The 16,275-nt window shown below is 41.1% G+C and overlaps 2 protein-coding genes across 2 annotated transcripts in view; both read left to right on the plus strand.

Annotated features, from left to right (window-relative positions):
- Positions 1-16,275, plus strand: part of BCLAF3 (BCLAF1 and THRAP3 family member 3) — a 203,131-nt gene that overhangs the window by 136,832 nt on the left and 50,024 nt on the right. The gene's annotated exons all lie outside the window — the stretch shown is intronic.
- The window catches only part of SH3KBP1 (SH3 domain containing kinase binding protein 1), a 415,998-nt gene that overhangs the window by 1,002 nt on the left and 398,721 nt on the right, over positions 1-16,275 (plus strand). The gene's annotated exons all lie outside the window — the stretch shown is intronic.

Genomic DNA, 16,275 nt, shown 5'->3' on the forward strand with positions numbered 1-16,275 from the left:
TAGGGCAGCGCTTTAGTGCTCAAGACTAAAACGTACACCCGAGCGTGGCCACTCAGGATCCAGCCTGGCCGTCGGAAAGACACGCACTTGAGCAATTACACCCAGGCAGCGTTTTTTGCCTCGTTGCTTGGGAAGGGGGTCCGAACACGTTCATGGTCACACACATACTGCGTACGGTCCATCAGTCGCTGTGCAGACAGGAAATCCGAGTGGGCGTAGGTGGGGTTTGGCATCTCTGAACCGAAGGGGGTGTGGAGCGGACAGTTGTGATGGGGAGGAAGGGGGCTGCACAGCCTGCCCCTGCTTGCTAAGTGGTGAGAGGTGAGGGAGTGAGGAGGTCTCTCCTCGAAGGTGGTCTGCACACCTCCTGGGTCAGCCAAGGAAGCACCCTTTGACGACCCCATTTAGGAAGCATGGGGAGCTGAAACTGACAACTCTGAATTCCCAAAGGTGTCCAGGGTCCTCAGTTTCCTTCTCCGGTTAGACGTGTCTGAGGAAAGAGGGCGGGGAATGCTTTGCAGTTCTCCTTTCGCCAGGAGGACCCCGGGGAACTGAAAGAAGATGCATTTCAGGGAGGGTGAGGGGGGTGTGGTTCACTTTTTTTTGGAATGGGCGGGGAGAGTTTTCCCCATCCCTCCTCCTCCTCCCCCTCTTTTCCTGCCTTGGAACCTTTCCCCGGCTTGCTGGTGATGGAGCCGGCTTAAATAGCCAGGAAGCTAAGCCTCAGCATGTTGTTGGCCATTTAAACCCCACGCTGGTTGGCTGCTTCCACCCCGGGAGCCTGCGGCAGCTTTCAGAAAAGGACAGCTCTGGGAGAGCCTCCTGTTTGCACCCGATCCCCCAGAGAAGGATCGAATGAATGAATGACTACACAGAGGGCACGGGGTTGTTGGGGGAGGGAGCTGTGTTTGACAGTGGCATCGCTGACTGCTCCAAAGTGTACCCACAGGCTGCCAGCTCCTGTTGGGCCAGTCTGGGATCTGATGTAGCATATGTCTGTGCAACGGCATCTCTTTGTGTACAGTCAAGGCGTCTGTGTTCTCTCTTTCTCTGTTGCTGAAGCCACTATGTCGCAAAAAAGGAATTTTAGAGCTGGGAGCCTTAGAGAACATCTAATCCAACTCACCTCATTTGATAGCAGGCAAAACTGAGGCCAACCTCAGATTCTATTTCTCCAAACGTGGCAATCTCCTCTCGCCTTATTTTGAAAGGCAAGTTTGTAGGATACTTCCGTCCCCCAACCTCCCATTTTTGTAGATTGAATGTTGAAACAGGTTTATTTGTTTTCAGTGTATACAGTAAAGACTGTTTTTCATGGTAGCAACAAAACATTTAAGCAAATAGTTTGCCCTTTTGGTACTGAAATTTTCAGCCCAGTTTGGTATCTCAGAGTGAAGTAGAAAAACTCTTGCTAGAGATGGTACTTGTATAGCTGGTTGACTGAGATTATGTTGGCTGAGACTGTGTTTGCTGAGATAGGCCTATTTTTTTTTTTTTTTTTGGTTCTTCAGTCTGCTCAAACTTCTTGACCCCATTTGGGGTTTTCTTGGCACAGATTCTGGGAATGGTTTGCCTTCTTCATCTCCACGTCATTTTGCAGATAAGGAAACTGAGGCAAACCAGGTGAAGTGATTTGGCCAGGGTCACACAGCTAGTAAATTTGAGGCCAGATTTGACCTCAGGAAGGTGAGCCTTACTGATTCCAGGCCCAACACTCCGTCCACTTCACTACCTAGCTGCCCCAGTAATAATAACTAACGTCTGTATTGGACTCACTGTGAGTTAGACGCTTTACAAGTTATTATTTCATTTGATCCTCACAACAACCATGGGAGGTAGATGTCATTATTGTCCCCATTTTACAGATGGGGAAACTGAGGCAAACAAGAGTTAAATGACTTGCCCTGAGTCTCACAGTTTGAGTCCAGATTTGAATTCTGGTCTTCCTGACTCCCGGCCCAGCCTTCAATGCCTTGCTCTTGATGACGGTTAGCTTTTCCTTTCTTCCCTGGTAGTTTGAGTTTAAGTTATCTTAGGTTACATGCTAATCTCATTTAAACGTCTGAATTAGGTTGCAGGTTATGACAAAGTGGGGCCTATGAGCTGAAGATCAAACTTGAGGGACACGAATTCTGTATATTTTAGAGAAGGTAAGAGAAGCTTCAGGAAGGCAAAAGGACAATATAAATTATTATCATTTTATTGTTTCCTAAAGTTATGTTTCAAAGATGAAGACAAGGAAAGGATACCCCCACCCCTTGGGGCAGATGGTTTAATGTTAGCAGGAGACAAGGAGAAAACCGAATCATTTAACCCCTATTTTACTTAATTTTTCTCTTAACCTTCTGATTTGAAAGGATAGAACAAGTATAGTTAAAATCATATTGAAGTTTGGAACTAGATAAAGAGATAATAAAATAACACTAAGCCCAAATAAACTGCATCCAGGATCACACAAAAGTGATTTTGGAGACTAGAAGAGGCACTTTTGAATTTTTCCAGATCACAGATCCTAGGATCTTTAAGAAGGGGGAAAAGAGGTATATAGAAATCACTGAACCTGACATTGTTGCCTAGCAAAATTCTAGATGGATTATTCTAGGGCAGATGGATGAATATGAATGAATTAAAAACATTTATTAAGCACTTAGTTAAGGGCTAGGGTACAAATATAAAAAGCATGACAGTCCCTCAAGGAGCTTATATTCTGATGGGGGAATCAACATATATAGTGGAGTAGTAACCAGGGAGACTTTTTATTAGGAAAGTGACAAGGATGATAAGTGGAGTTATAGAATAGTTGGTTGTCATATCCTTTTTAAGAATAGAAGTGTTGATTGGTTTGTGATTAATTAGAAAGGGAGATTGTGATTACCAGAAACTAATATGGGTTCACTAAGAAGTGATATCAAACTAAGCTTGTTTCTTTAAAAAAAAAAAGCTGCTTAATTGTTAGAGTAGGGAAATTGTGTAGATGTTACATATCTACTTTTTAACTAGGAATTTGACAGGTGTCCAAGTTATTCTGAAGGACATGTTATAGTGCTTTTTGGTGGGTTTGGGACTAGTTGAACACTCAGAGAGCATCCACTTTGAAGGATGTCTCTATTGTCATGCCTGAGAACTCTGCTTGACCTTGGTGCATTGAGCATTTTGGACAGTGACTTAGATGTAAACATTGAAGGAACGCTAAGTCTGGAGGCAAATTAAAAACAACAACAAGGAAACCATAACATGGCCATTGCATGACACAGTCAAGAGTTGAAGAGTTCTTAGGTTGTAAGATGAGACCAAGTCTTGCATGCTTATACATAGGAATAATAAATGCAGTGTTCCCACAGTTAGGTTATTTTTAAAAAGCCAGTTTTAAAAGTACGGTAGTTAATACTTTTTTGTGTTACCAGAAGTATACTGTCTAGAACCAGAGGTCACTAATCCTACTTTACTTTTTCTTAGAGCACATGTAGAATTCCAGGCCCTAGATTTTGAGGGAGACATTGACAAACTGGAGGTAAAGGAGGAAAATGAGGATTGGTAAGGGAAATCTGGAAATTGTCACCTGGGAAATGGATGAATGAATTTTTAGCTAAAAAAAGATCAGGTTTATGATAACTGTCTTCATCTAGGAGAATGATTAGACAATTCTGTATGACCCTGGAGAGTCCTAGAAACTGATTAGTGAAAGTTACAAGGAAACAAACTTAAAGATCATTTTGGCAACAAAGTTGCCAAAAAAAATAGAATTGTCTAAAGATTAAGTGGACTGTCTTTAAGAGTTACTAAGTTGCTAGAAGTATTTCGACAGAAGCTAGATGACAATTGTTTATGTAATCCTACTAGTTGTGACATTGCATTGATGACCACTAAAGTCTTATCCTACTGTGAAAGGTCTCTTGGGTAGTTGGTACAATAAGAGAAACATTATTCTAAAATATCAAGATGTAATGCTTCAGAAAATATGTATCATACTCTGATTTGGCTTGTATGAAATGTCATTCACTAAGCTACAAGTTGCTTAATAGAAATTAAACAGAAGGAAATGAGAATGATACAGCTTTCGATACAATTGACCACCCACATGTCACATACATCCATATGTCCAGTCCTGAACTCCAATCACATATCATCATCTGACTGCATAGAGGAGGCAGTGTGGTAGAGTAGAAGGAGCACTGGTTCTGGAGGCAGAGGGCATGGATTCAAATTCTGCCTCGGGTTGCTTATTTTGTGAATTTTGGATAAGTCACTGAAACTCTCTGGGCCTCAGTTTCTTCATCTGTCAAAAAGAGGGGAAGAAGCTTGGACTTGATGACCTTCTAGGGATTCTTAATCTTTTTCTTTGTATGTGTGTTGTCCTATGAAGCTTAAGGGCAGCTCAGGGGTAGAGCATTGCGCCTGAAGTCAGGAAAACTCATTTTCCTGAGTTCAAATCTGACCTCAGACACTTAGTTGAGTGACCCTGGGTAAGTCACTTAACCGTGTTTGCCTCAGTTTTCTCATCTGTAAAAGGAGATAGAAATCACTCCAGTGTCTTTGCCAAGAAAACCGCAAATGTGGTCATAAGAAGTTGGACACAAAGGAGGAAGGAAAGCATTTCTAGTGAAATAAAGAGGTAGTTTTTCACATCGAGGTTCACTGATTTGGATGTCCGGGTTAAGAACTTCTTTTACAGGTCACAGATCCTGGCATCTGTGGTTCCCCATTGCCTTCAGGATCCAATATAAAATGTTCTGTTTGGTACTTAAAAGGCATTCACAATCCTGCCCCTTCTTATCTTTCCATGTTTCTTATACTGTCGTCTTTTCCCTGTACTTTCCTGTTCAGCAACATCTGCCTTCTATCCTTTGCATTCAAATACTCCATCTCAGTGTCTGTGTCCCATGGCTGGAATGCACCCTTTCCTTGCCTCAGCCTACCGCCTTCTATCAAGACTCAGCCCAAATCCCACTTTCCCAGTCCTCCCCACAGCTAGGGCCTTCCTTCCCATCTACTCTGTTTTCTAGAAATTGTACTTAAATCTTTGCTTATTGTCTCCCATTGGAACGTGAGCTCCATGAGTGTTTTTGGCTCTTTTTGTATTTCCAGTGCTTAACACAATTCAAGGTAAATAGTAAGGGGCTTAATAAATGCTATTGGCTGATGGTATTTCCCTCTGAATTTTCCTTAAGCCTCTCAAGTTCCATGTATCTAAAATACAACTTATCTTCCTTCTTAAATCTTTCCTCTTGACTTCTTGTTTTTCATCCTTTATAACCCAGGATTTTTATCTTTAGAGTTTTCCTTGATTTCTTCTGCTTCACCCCTTCCCATATCCATCCACTTGCCAAAGCTTGTTGACTCTCTCTGACATCTGTTGAATCTTTGTTACTGTTTCCCTGAACTATTTTAGTAGACTTCTGATGTCCCTATTTCTCCCCATTTTCAGTCCTTTTCCTCATCTATCTTTTACACAACTGGCAAAAGGCATGGGTCTGGTTGAGTCACTACCCTGCTCAAAAAACTTCAATGGCTCTCCACTGCCCATGTGATAAAAATTCAAATTCTTTAGCCTGGAATTTAAGACCCTCCTTTTACCCTGGCCTTATCTAATTCTGTTCTCTTTGACACATTATACATTCTAGGTAAACTGAGTTACCTGCTCAACTCAAGATCCTATCTTTTATCTCTTTGAATGAATGAATGAATGATAAAACATGGAGAGTTTACTATGAGTCAGATACTGACTTACTATATGCTAAATAACGTGTTAAACAATGGTGATCCAAGTGCAAGTAAATAAGATTGACACTACCCAAAGAGCTTGCATTCTAACTGGGGAAAATAACACATAAAGAATTGCTGAAAAGAGGGTTTGGAAATGGCCAGGAAGTGAGATGGAGGCCTGGTTCTTGCCAAAATAGGGGCCTCCCAGAGCCTGGTATCCGAGGGACAGAGCCGAAGTTCCATTGGGATGGGGATACAGAAGGTGAGGATGGATTTAGAAGTGACCAGGCATTCACTCAGATTGTTCCTTTTGCCACTCCCCTCATCCTCTGAACTTTTGGAATCCTTGCGTCTTCAACATTCAGCTCAGGTACAACCTCTTCCAGGAAGCCTTCCTTGCTGCATGCTTTCTGCCATGAATGCTCTTTCCTGATCAAATTTTCCATATACTATCTATATACATATACATAAAAAAAAATATGAATATGTGTGTATATATGTTTAGGTGTGTATGTGTGTACATATGTATATATGTGTATTTGTGGGTACAGCTCTACTTCTCCCCTTTCTCCCTCTTATTTCATTTTTGTGTATGTTTCCTTAATGCTTTGCATTTAGTAGGTGATTAATAAATGTTCATTAAATTACATCGAATGTGAGAAAACTAAAGTGGTCCTTACTGCTGTGTGTTTATGTGGAGAGGTATTAAAACAAGTGGATCTGAATTTTGAGAAGCTCTTGTGTATGGTATGTGTTTATTTCTGAGATCTAAAGATAGCATTTGTTATTTCTAGGTTCTGCTATGTTAAAGGTTAAATGTTATAAACTTGTTTACATGAGGAAATGTTAACTCAGAAGAAGGAAGAATCTTTCAATAAAAACCATTTCTTTGCTAGATTCAGCCTTAAACTCTCTTGACTTTTATGCTAAAGTTATGGGCCTGTCAATTTATAAAATGGTAGTAAATAACTTTGTTTCACAAATAAGATTTATCAGATTTTGGAAATTAGAACAGTGCAGCATAGACATTCAATTGTTTTTTGGGTGGTCCATGCCATGTTGGCTTGGGTCATGATCATAAGTGTAATTTTGTCCAAAACACTACAGGTAGTATTTTTAATAGATTAAGACATTACTTTTCCTTGTGGGCAAGAACACTGCAAACAACTTCTTTTTTGGCAGGCTGTATGCAAAAGCTGTTGTGCATACCACAAATGGAAAAGAGTCTTGAAAATCAAAAAAGTCAAACTTACCTTCATTCATGTGTCACCTGAGTGTTTTCCTTGTATCCCTAAGAAAATTGGAGAGTATTTCTGTTGAGGTTCGGGGGTGCTGGGGACTCCAAAATACTGACACCTGGGGTCCTGCTTGAATGAATTCAACTCAAGACTTCTTTAAATGAAAGAAAAATGAAGTTTATTAAAGATTCAGCCATATTGGGTTGACTCTTAAGGAGCCTAAGCATATTCACAAACGGGCCAGATAGAATCTCAGCTAGACAGAGTGTGAGCTGGATTGAATCTGAGCATCTTCATAGAGGCAAGATGGAACTTAAATACAGAAAAGACTGTAGGAGGGATCTGGGGTGGCCTGGTAGTCTAGGGTGATGGGAGGAGGGGTTTAGGGAGGGTCTTGAGGAGAAGTCCAAGGAGGGGGTGACTGCTCAAGGATTGGAAACAGCTGGAGGCAATCCGGAGATATACGGACTATGGAGGGTTTGGGTGGGAAGCAGGTGGGGCAATCCCGAGGTAACAGACGATGGAAGGCCTGGCTAGGCCAAGGGCGACAGATTTGAATATGAAAGGCCAGATTAAGTAGGAAGATTCAAGGGGTTCCAGGAGGTTCCCAGAGTCTGAGCCCCAGCACTTCTAGTTTTCAGTCACTCCAGTTGAATCTTCATCAATATGACTGTCAACAAGGGCAGTATTTGTTTTTCCCTTAGAAAACTCTTTTCAGGAATTTGAGATTATGAGGTGTGAGTCTTCAGAGCCAAGAGGTTCAGTGTGAATATCTAATTTAATTAATACGTATGTATGTATGTATTAAGATGGTAAGAACAGTGTCTTATTGAAGACAGCCTGCTATTTTATTAAACACGAGTAGCAGCATATTTGATGAAATGGATGTTTTTTATTTTAATAAGCTTTTGCAGTTTATTCAGCATATAGCTGGACATATAGAAGCTTTTGGCCCTTTTTCTGAAAAGCAAAACAAACAAAAGATAAGTGTTGGTATAGAAGACTCAGAGCTTCATTATCTACAAATATATAATCTATTGGTTTAGAACTTATATTTCTTACATAAATATATACAGAATGGTTTTCTGTTAATGGAGCAGACAGTAAAGCTTACATAAAACATCTTGATCTGATAGTGCCAGGTCCTATATCTTTCAATGAAATTGGTCCTTAATGAAGTGACCTGTTACTTAGTTTCAGAAAATGTGCCCTTTGGGTTTTCTGAATGAATATTTATACTGTTCAGCACTGGTCCTATCCTCTAGAGAGATACCATTACACCCAGAAATCTCTGTATAAAGAAAAAAGAATTGCTGACTGCAGTTTATGATTCACTCACTAGATAGGACCAAATTCCAGAGAAGATGAATTTAAATAGTCCTTTGGTACTTTTTGTGATGTCTGATAAATAAGTCTTTGGTTTCAGATGACCTAATTGGCTCTCAACTTCATCCTGCCAAAACCCTGCCTTTTTAAAGTCCATTATCTCACTTCCTTTATGTTTAATCAGATAATTTCCCCTCAAGCAACTTTAACAGCATTTGAACCATGAACTCATTTTCCTCTCTTCTGTTCAAGTAGTAGAAAGAATTTGGATTTTGGATTTGGAATCTGTTAGCCAATCTCAGCTGGAACAACTCTTTGAACTATGGTTAGAATGTGGTTTTATCTTCTCCCTTCCTCTCTAAGTCTTGTCCCATTATCCGGGCTTACAACATACACATGAATACATAGTAAGTATTTGTTCATGATGATGATACATGCTTGGTCCCATCATGGTGTAATTGGTCTTAGTCACAGAAGCTGATTGTGGGTGGCACGGTACCAGCACTCAGGCTCTCTCTTCCTTGGAAAGATGCTGTCTGCTTGTCCATTGTAGCCTGCCAGAGTGTTTGTGAAACCCACTTGGCAGATTGCCGGGAACAGGTCTGGGGAAAACCTGTGGTGTCTACACTAGTCAATAAAGATAAGCTGATGAGGAAGAGGAGGCCACATGTGTCTAATTGTCCTCAGAGGACACACAAGATTTCAGAACACGCACTGAGACTTCTTAATCCAACTTCCAAGCATTCAAACTCTGCTTCAGAAAGTGCAGCTCCAATGGGCTGACCGTGTTGTTCAAATGCAAAATGTATGCTTGCCAAAAAGACTATTTTATGGAGAACTCACACAGGGCAAGTGTTCACATGTGGTCAGAAGAAGCCATACGAGGATATTCTCAAGGTCTCTCTTAAGAACTTTGGAAATGATTGTGTGATGTGGGAGACACTGGCACTGGACCAGTCAGCATGGTGTGCCCACATCAGAAAGGGTGCTGGGCTTTATGAGCAAAGCAGAATTGAAGTAGCTCAAAAGGAACTTGAGATGCACAGATTTAGAGAATCTACCCCAAATTCACCTGGACTATTGGAGCCCATCTTGTGATAGAATATTCCCAAGCTTATATTGGTCTGCTCAGTCACAGTCAGAGACACTGAAACTTGAATCTAGCAGAGTGATGTCATTTGGGTGTTCTAGAATGAAGGACAACAACCAAATCTTAAAACAACAAACTAGCTCTTCAGCATAATGATTCCTGTAATGGAGCTGTCCTCTCAACTATTGAAAGAAGAATCAACCTATTTAAGCTTGGTACTTATGACTATTTTCTTTCCTGTTCTTAAAGTAGTGACCTCATCTTTTGTTACTTCATCCCTAGATACCTGAGTGGTAAACCTTAGAGGCAGGGTGGAGGCTCTGAGTGATAGAAGTCCTCAGTGGGGTTCATCCTTATTGTCTGCAGTGTTTGGCTCTCCTAGAGACTTTTCTTCCCTGGACTATCCTTTGGGCCTCTACTCTTGGCTCCATCCCCCTATCCTGGTCCCAAAAGGTATAATGATTTATGAAATCATGAAATCTTAGATCTCAGAAGGGCTGTTTGACCAGTCTTATTTAATAGATGAAGAAACTGAGGTAGTTAGTGGCAGAACCACAAGCTAAACTTTGGTCTCTCTGTCCACTACATCCTGTTGCCTCCTTAGTTTTCAATCATGAGATTAAACCTATTCACCCATTTTTATTAATTTAGGGTATACTATGGGACATGTGTGACAGAAAGCCCAAGAGTCGAGATTAAGATTCCAGTTAGTAAAAGAAAGGGGAAAAAAGTACGTTAAGTGAAAGAAAAGGGAACAATAAATATAATTTAATTCTTTCCAATTTTGATTTGAAGGTGGCTGTTTCTTTTTTTGTTCATGCTGTTTGTGGTAGCCAGGTGTCCTGGCAAGAGGAAATATGTAAAGATGAAGGACCTAGCTGTGTTGGAGTGCTTGCTCTGCAGCTTTGAAAATTTCCGTAAATTAACCCATTTTTTGTTAGACTGTGGGCTATAGATATCGGTTAAGATAAAGTCTCTCCTAGTCTTCCATTCCTTCAGTCTTCTGATGACAGATTTGGCTGTGACTGCACAAGTGGCATTGGAGGTCCCCACATCACCAGCTACTGTTTTTAAAGCAGGATCCGCCATGCTGGATGGTTCCTCTCTTTATTTTGGTGTTGCCAAGGAGCAAGTGCATGCATGTCCAAGTACGCACGTCTGGTCTTCTTGGCACTTTTAATTACGTTGCCAGCAGCAGGACCCAAGCTTGGACAATCAGATTTTCTTCTTCTTACTTCTTACTCTGGACAAGCAAAAAAGCACCAAGAAGTTTTTTTTTTAGTGACTACACTAAGTTCTGAAGAAGCAAAGAAAGGTAGAAAATGGTTCCTGTCTTCCAAGAGGTCATGGTTTAGTTGGGGAACCACATGAAAACAACAGTCTGAAAACTATGTATATATGTATACATGCACAATACACAGCACAAGGTGTATATACATATATGTGTACACTTATGTATCTATATACATATATACACATATTTGTATATGTGCGCACACACACATACATATGCACAGGATAAATTGGGAGTCCCCTTACTGATCAGCTTTTCAAAGTTGTTCTCCTTTATAGTGTGACAGTTATTGTATAGGAACCAGGACTTGTTCATTGTCAGAGAACACTAAATAGCCACATGGAATGTTCTATAGTAACCTGGTCTAGACTTTTGAACCTTTAATATATCTATTTGAAGGTATTCAGGAATCCTTTCTGTTTGTTTTTAATAGGGATGGAAACTGAACATAAAAAATTACTAGAAAAGATTTCTGTATTTATTTCAAATAGTCATTTTGTAGGTCCAAATATCTGGGCCATACTTTTTTTAAAAAAAATTATTTTGTATTTTGTTTTTTCCCCAATTGCATATAAAAACAATTTTTAACATTGTTTTTAACAGAATTTGAGTTCCAAATTCTCTCCCTCTCTCTCTACCCCCTTTACTGAGAAGACAGGCAATTTGATATGTTATACGTGTGTAGTCATTGAGCCATACTTGTAAAGAACTTTCCTTTAAAATGAATTTTTGCTCTCCTAAAGTTCTCTAGAGATGACCAAGTTATTGTTCCTAGTCAACAAGTCAGCAGGCATTTCTTAAGCGCTTCCTATGACCCAGGCACCGTGCTAAGTACTGGGAATGCAAAAACAAGCAGAAAAAATGACCGTCCAAGCTCTGGAGGAGCAGCTTACATTCTAAAGGGAGAACACAGCCCATAAAAGGATCTGGAAGGTTCCCAAGTGGGGACATGGTGGCAGGGTCTGGACAGTGGGTGGCTCCATGGCTGGCCTTGACCCTTCCTCAAAGCGGGGGTTCCTAAGCAATAACTGACACCCTGAGACTTCTATGTGGAAGCTAAAATAGGGAATTTTCCTTTTGTTTACTGGGAATGATAGGATCATTGAATATTTGTTTTAAGGGTCCTTGTGTTTTAAGGCCCCATCTACTGGTGGGGAACCTGTAGCCTCAAGGCCACATATGACCCTGCAGGTCCTCAAATACAACCCTTTGACTGAATCCAAACTTCATGGAACAAATCCCCTGAATAAAAGGATTTGTTTTGTAAAACTTGGACTCAGTTGAAAAGCTGCACCCAAGGACCTAGAAGACCACATGTGGCATCAAGGTTGAAGGTTCCCCACCCCTAAGCCCATTATTTTATAGATGAAAACTTGAGACCTAGAGAAGTCAAATGTGCTGGCGAGGTTCACACAGTTAAAGGTAGACTAGGATAATTTCCTGAATCAACAGTCCGTCCACAAACACTTATTAAGAGGCCATATGTACCAAATACTCACTGTGCTAGGTGCTGGTGATACAAAGATTAAAAATGGGGATGCAAAGATAAACAGGACCAGTTCATGTTCTCAAGGAACTTACCATATAGTCAGGGAGACCACAGGTGAATATATAATAGAGTTATAGATTTAGAACTGGAAAGGACCTTACCAAAGGCCCAATCTCTCATTTTATGGATTAGGAAAATGGGAAACAGAGTTAAATGACTTATCCAAAATTATGCAGCTAATTTCCATCTGAGGTGGAATTTGAACTCAGATCTTCCTGGCTCTGAAACACAACAGTCTATCTGTTATGCTACCTAACTGCCTATATATAGATATGTTTAGAATAAATACGAAATAGGGAACTAGCAACTGGGAGGATCAGTAAAGACTTTGTGTAGAAGGTAGAGTTTGAACCATCTTTTTAAACAATTTTACATAATTTTAAAATTGATCTCTTTTGGTGTTTTTTGTATCACCATAACTTCCCTCAGTATCTCTCTCCCTTCCAGAAAGCCATCTCATATAATAGATGGTATTTTAAAGACAGAACAAGGAGAGGAGAAAAAAATCATTGAGCTGATTCTTGGAGAAAGTAGGAGATTCCGCAACATAGGAGGAAGTGTAGCATGCATTTTCGGTATAATGAACAGTCAGTGCAAAAGTATAGAGGTGGGAAATGTCAGGTATCAGAACCAGCCAGAGCCAGTTTGACTAGACTATTTCTTGGAAGAAGGGGAGTGATGTAATGAGGTTGTGAAGGTAGGTTGGGGCCAGATTGTGAATGGCTTTAAAAATCAAATAGGAATTCACATTTGATCCTAGAAGCAATATAGAGCCATTGGAGCCTGATCATGGTCAGAACTATGCTTAAGGCAAATGACTTTGGGGATGGATTTGTAGTGGGGTAAGACATGGGATCAATTAGGAGATCAATTAGGAGCTGCACTAATGGTGTAGGTGAGGGGTGATTGGTGAGTGGTGGGAAACAGGCCTCCAGCAAGATGTAGAGGTAGGTAGGATAGACTTGGGCAACTGATTGATTGGATAAGTGGGATGAAGGGGCATTGAGTATTCACAGGCAGTACCGAGATTCTCACTTTGGGAGACTAGAAGGGTGGTAGTGAAGAAACCATTGTGTATGGGAGTGAGGTGGGGAGCCAGCTGGAAAGTGCAGATACCCAAAGATGTGGAAATGATAATGAGCTGAATGGTAAAAAGCTATTTTGGTTTTGTTTTGAGATTTTTGCAGTCCAAGTATGTGTTTGCTATTGTGTTTATAAAACATCTTCTCTTCTAATGTTGCTTTTGTTATGTAAACATTTCTTACATCCATCTCCTGTTTGCCCCATTACCTTAGAGTGTACATGTTTCATGAAGGATTTCAAGGGGAAACATTTATGGTCTAGCTTATCTGAACTTCACTCTGACCAATTTGACAATTGAATTGAATTTTTTTTAAAATGAGTAACTGTCCCATTAGAGAGGGAGGGAGGGAGGGAGGGAGGGAGGGAGGGAGGGAGGGAGAGAGAGAGAGAGAGAGAGAGAGAGAGAGAGAGAGAGAGAGAGAGAGAGAGACCTTCCTCAGTTCAAATCTCAGACACTTACTAGCTGCGTGACTGGGCAAGTCACCCTCATCTGTAAAATGAATTGGAGAAGGAATTGGCAAAGCACTCTTTGCCAGGAAAACCCCAGAAGGGTCACAAAGAGTCAAACCTGACCAAAACAAGTGAACAACAACCATACGTGCAGAGGACAATGAGAATACAGAAAATATGGGCACGTTGTGGTTCCCTCCGCATCTAGCATGCAGTGCGTCTCCAGAACTCATTATCGGTTGACTAAGCGTATCCCTCTTCCTGACATCCCTATTTCCATTGAATGTACAGCCATCTTTGCTGTCATGTAGGTATGCAACCTCTGAGTCATCTTTGACTCATTCCTCTTTCTTACACCAATAAGTCACCAGGTCTTGTGGATTCTGTGTTCCCAACATTTCTCGTGTCTGTCCCTGTCTCTCTACAGAGCTGCCCCCTTGGTTCAAGCCCCTAATCACTTCTGGTCTGGGTTCTTGCAGTCACCTCCTAATTGGGCTCCCTGCTGCTGACCTCTTTTGCTTCCCTCCAGTCCTCTTCCATACAAACTGCTGAATAGATATTCCTAAAACACCTATCCATGTCAGGTTCCTCCTTGAAAACTCCCTATGGTCTCTAGGATAAACTGAAAACTCCTCTGTTTGGCGTGTAAAGCTCTCCGTGGTCTGGCTCCAGCTGGCCTTCCTGAGATGGGTTCCTCTTGCTCCTACCCTTGTATTAGCCAGTCTGGCCAACTCAGTGCTCCTTGTATACAGCATCCTGTTGCCCTCTTCCACAGCTTGGCCCTGACTTGCCTTCCCCCATGCTGGCAATGCTCTCTCTTCTCACTTCCACTTAGAATTCCTAGCTTAGAATATGAAGAATCTACTCATGAGAGCTTTCATCCTCCGTTGTGCGCACACATAGACACAGACATACACACACATACACACAGACATACACACATAGACACAGATAGACACACATAGACACAGACATACACACAGGCACACACAGAAACACATACACACAGACATACACAGACATACACACAGACATACACACATAGACACAGATAGACACACATAGACACAGACATACACACAGGCACACACAGACACACATACATACACACAGAGACACACACACATTTATGATACTTATCTGTGTTTGTATATTCCTCTAATAGAGTATAAACTCTTTGAAGGCAGGGACTGTTTAGTATTTGTTCTTGAATCCTTAGCACTTTCTGTAGTGTCTTGCACTAGAGGCACTTAATGCTTATTGAATAGAATTGAGGTAGTATGTTGTTCTTCAGTGACTCCACTTGGGGTTGTCTTGGCAGAGATACTGGAGTGGTTTGCCATTTCCCTCTCTAGCTTATTTTACAGATGAGGAAACTGAGGCAAAGAGTTAAGAGACTTGACCAGGATCACACAGCTAGTAAGTTATCTGAGGCCAGATTTGAACTCAGGAAGATGAGTCTTCCAGACTCTAGGCCTGGAGCCCTATCTGCTTGCTACCACTTAGCTGCCAAGGACTTTGTTGTCAACTAGCTGTTGGTTGAATCTAAATCTTTTAGATTTGTGAACTCTCAAAGAGCCAAGACTGCCTCTTCCTTTCTTTGTATCCCTAGAACTTAGTATAGAGCCTGGCAAATAGTAGGTGCTTAATAAATGTTTTTTGACTGACTGATGACTGATAAGGTATGGTAGTTAGCACTTTGGGAAAATTATCTTGACTATTGTGTGGTGCATGGATTAGGGCAGGGAGAGCCCTGAATCAGGGGGATTGGTTAGAAGTCCCTGAATTGGTCCTGTTGATAGGCAATGAAGGGCTAAAATAGGATGATGTCTGAGTAAAGAGAAATAAGGGGGGCACAACCGAGACAGAAATGTAGAAACTACAAGATCTGGCAACAGATTGGACGTCCATGTGGGGAGAGGAGAAGTGGAAGGTGATTCAAAGGAGTGAATGTCTAATGCTAGAATTTCAGGCTCTAAACCGAGTGGTGGGTGAAATATTTTGGGGCAGCAGGACCTTCCTAGAACCCTTAACTTGTATCCAGAAGGTGGTTTCTTATTCTTTTGTACTCCTCCTGGCTTCTCTTTCATGTATACCCTTAAAAAAAATCAGCCTCTTCACAACAGCTGTTGTAAAGTAAATAACACCCTCCAAGAGCTGGTGCAGACTGAAAATGTAGCGGAGTTAAGAAAGAATTGAGATAAATTCAAAGTCAGATACATAATGAGTCATTCAGGGAGCCTAGAATGTTTCTTTGGGGAAGGGCACATCTTCAACTTTTGAAGTTGTAACACAGGATAGTCATATTTCCCCATTGATATCATTAGTCTGAATATAGTTCCTTCCCTCTCCCCATTCCACCCCATTCCACTGGTCTCAGACACTAGCTGTGTGACCCTAAGCAAGTCACTTAATGTCTGTTTGCCTCAATTTCCTCATCTGTAAAATGGGGATAATAATAGCACCTGCCTCTCAGGATTCTTGTAAGGATCAAATGAGATCATTTTTAGCACCTAGTTTAGTGCCTGGCGTATAGTAGACA

The sequence above is a fragment of the Notamacropus eugenii genome, chromosome 5 (assembly GCF_028372415.1).
Source record: "Notamacropus eugenii isolate mMacEug1 chromosome 5, mMacEug1.pri_v2, whole genome shotgun sequence".
In the NCBI taxonomy this organism is placed as follows: Eukaryota; Metazoa; Chordata; class Mammalia; order Diprotodontia; family Macropodidae; genus Notamacropus; species Notamacropus eugenii.